This window comes from Piliocolobus tephrosceles, unplaced genomic scaffold, assembly GCF_002776525.5.
Source record: "Piliocolobus tephrosceles isolate RC106 unplaced genomic scaffold, ASM277652v3 unscaffolded_19, whole genome shotgun sequence".
Lineage (NCBI taxonomy): Eukaryota > Metazoa > Chordata > Mammalia > Primates > Cercopithecidae > Piliocolobus > Piliocolobus tephrosceles.
The window spans coordinates 3038867-3042283 of NW_022300975.1; the positions used below are offsets into that span (position 1 = coordinate 3038867).

Genomic DNA, 3417 nt, shown 5'->3' on the forward strand with positions numbered 1-3417 from the left:
TGTAAATGTGTTTTGCTTCACAGACAATAGTGCTGTGATGGAATGGTTGGTCCATGAGTCTGTGAATACATGAATACATCACACACCTGTTAAATTGTGTGCTGCACATAACGAAGGGGTTGTGATGTTGTTGTTTTTTTAAGCAAAAATGTTGCTTCTCTCCATTTACTGCTCCTAAACAGTTTCTAAATGTAATGTCTTGTATTTTCCCCATTTAGTGAAGTTCAAAGTACTTTGTGGTGCTCACACATGTGAATTCTAAATCTGTTTATTGCCCCCATCAATTCTCAGAGTTGCAAATATAAGCACTGTGATTTGGCATAGGAGCAAATTAAAATATACCAACATTCTAATCCTGCCTCAGGTTATATTGTAAGTCAGGGTTGGAGAAGTATTAGTGATAGAATCTGAAAGGATACCATGAAGCGTGCCACTCACCTGGGCAGGCACCCTGTGGGAGTGTAGAAGGAGTGTAGGATTCTGGAGGAACCCACAAAAATCCTGGAGCCTTAGGCTCCAATTCAAGAACACCTACCGTGAATGACATCTCCATGCCAGGAGCGTGACCACTGTGTCCACTGGCCAGGCCAACAGAGGAAGGAAACCATGAAGCTGCTGGGTTTTAAAAACTTATGCGTGGATAGCTTCCAAGCTCTCAGTTGTATCTTGTAGTTTTAAAAAATGTCCTCTTTCTGAGCGGGGAGCCGCAATCCATTATGAATGAAGACACTGCTTTGTTATCTAAGTACACAATAATGACAATATTGATTTGTATGTACTTTGTACCAATTATCTCCCAAGATATTCAGAGAAAAGGGTACAGACTCTGATGCTTCAAATTCATGCTCCATGTTCTAGTTGTTCGTCATTGGTCAAATGACTGAGCCTACCTGAATTTGTTTACTAATCCAAAACAGGGGAGGCATAAAATTTTTACAGAGTAGAGGTGTTGAGGGAATTAAATGAGCGCAGTGTGTGTGTATGTATAAAACGTGTAGAAGTTATAGGCTTTTACTGGGTTTGGCCACTTTGTGTACTACCTAGTTTCTTGGTCTACGTGGTTCACACATATTTGTCTATGGCAGCATATAAAGAGACTCTTTAACTTGAAGTATGATAGAAAGAGAGAGAGAAAATGAGAAGGAAAAAGGGGAAACGAAAGAAAAGCAGAATTGAAAATGACCGAGTGTGGTATCACTGAGAACTACATCCAGTTGGTTACACAGTCGTCTTAGCCACAGTGCATTGCTAAACTCTGTGTTGTACTACAATGCAGATCTCATACAAACCTACAACTCTCCCTCACTAACAACTGAAGAAGACTCCCATCAGAGAGGTTAACAGAGTGATCTACAGTCTGGGGTAAATTTTCCTTTTCTCGTATTAATTCAGCTGAGCCTTCACTGCATGCTCTGAGAGGATGCGTTTTTCTCAGCCCACCCTTGTTTTCAGTGTTTCCTCGTTCACTTGCTCCAAGTTCACTTTACTTTGAGGAGAGCCCTTATCACTGTGTTGCTAGTACATTGAGCCAAAACTCTAGTCACTGTTTACTTGGAATGCCATTGAAATACTTTCTTATTGTTGTTTTCCCAAAGCCTTCTTTCTCTTTCTTATCTGAACATTCTATGTCATCACTGTGGAGCTGAGGAGATTTTGTCGTTTTTGTTTTCATTCTCTGCTCCTTTTGATGGAAGGAATAATTTCCACATTGGTTTCCATTTGAGCAGTGGATTTTCTCACTGGGTAAAACAAGAAAGCCGTGACACTTTCAGTGCAATTTCTATATATTAAACGTACCTATGGCAGTAGCAGATCAAGGCTACCCTCCAATGCTATTTACATCCAATGCTGAGTGTGATTCTAAAGCACTTAAAGCGATACTGAAAACTATTACTTTTAAGTGTTATTTTCAGAGGTTTGTCAGTTATAAAATAACCAAGTAGGAAGCATCAGTGAAAGCCATCTGGCCTTCAAATACTGCTTTTCTCTCCCTCACTCTAGTATCTATCTAGAGTTCCTGACACCCTTAGCATTGTTCATTCTTCAATCGACAGTATTTATTAATGCCCTGCAAGTGTTCCATCAGGGAGCCGGGTGGTGGGAATTAATGTAACAGTACATGTATATGAATATACATGGGGCTGAACCCACAGAGTTTATTCAACAAGTGTTGTCAATGACGAGTGCCAAGTACCATGACCGGAGAAGCACGCTTTTCTTAGGAGCCTTCCCAGGAACTTCTAATCCATGAGGGTAGAGGGAGGCAGAAGCTTCCTGGAGGAAGTAATATTTCTAACAATCCTATCCTGTCATTCTTTTGAACCAAGGCATTTATATATCCTTGCTGAAATGCAAACCACTTACCACTTACCCAGGAGAATAACACTTTTAGATCATAAGAACTCTGGGTATGTTGGCACACATTAGCTTGTCCACAAGCTGAGGCCCTGAGGAAATGAATACTAGAATTGTTAAATGTTAGATGGCAGTAAAAGGAAGATTAAGCCCAGGGCTCTGCTTAAAGATCACGAGGCCACTTCTATGGGGAACTTTCTGTCTGCAGAACTTTGGGGTTCTGGGAATTAAGACAGGGCTTAGGCTCAAGACACTAAAAGAGGATTCAGGTTATGTGAATGATTTCACCTGCATTATAGTTTTGCCTAAGCCTATTCTCCTCTTGAGCTAGTCCTTACAACTCCCACTCATCAGGGAAAATGCCTCCACTTGGCTTCTCGATAGTGAAAGTGAAGTGTGAAATGTAAGAGGAAAAGTATCTTTATAAAATCTGATATGCCCAAGATAGTTATGCAGCAAGACAAGTTTAGCTGGAAAAAAATTCATCTTTCTGTTTTCCTACAGGTTATCTCTATGATCTCTCCTTATATGTAAATTATTTAGAAGAGTGTGATTCTAAAACTCAAGGTAAAAATTCGACGCTCGCTTTTTGTTTACATGAATACGTGCCAGCACCTACACTTCCTCATTCTTATAGCATTACAAAAATGCCAATACATGAGTCTCCTGTTTATTATCTGGAAAAGCTTTCAACTGAAAATCCCCACTGTGTAATTTATACAGGCACTTTGAGATGTAATAAAAATCCCTAACCCTAATCTCAACCTCTGTCCTTTTAAAATCCAATTTAGAACACTTGTCAAGTGACTGACTAGAAAGGTGCCTTCCATTAAGCAAATGCCAGGAGGTGTTTTCTTGTGAAAATGAAGAGAGTTAGCAACTGATCAGCAACTAGAAATTTTGTCTATACTATCCTTCCTGCTGTGTCCCTGCCTCCAGCTCTAGTTTGTGTGCCTGTGTGTGTGTGTGTGTGTGTGTGTGTGTGTGTGCGCGCGTGCATGTGCGCGTGCATGGTGATGTTTGGAGTGAGGAGAAAGTTCAGCTCTGAGTTTCCACTTTTCC

At 40.4% G+C, this 3417-nt stretch overlaps 1 long non-coding RNA gene across 1 annotated transcript; it reads left to right on the forward strand.

Moving 5' to 3' along the window:
- Positions 1–1183: 1183 nt before the first annotated feature.
- Positions 1184–3113, forward strand: LOC113225239. Its single transcript, XR_003309911.2, has 2 exons — positions 1184–1362; positions 2860–3113. It is a non-coding gene; the product is annotated as an uncharacterized LOC113225239 (long non-coding RNA).
- Positions 3114–3417: the final 304 nt, after the last annotated feature.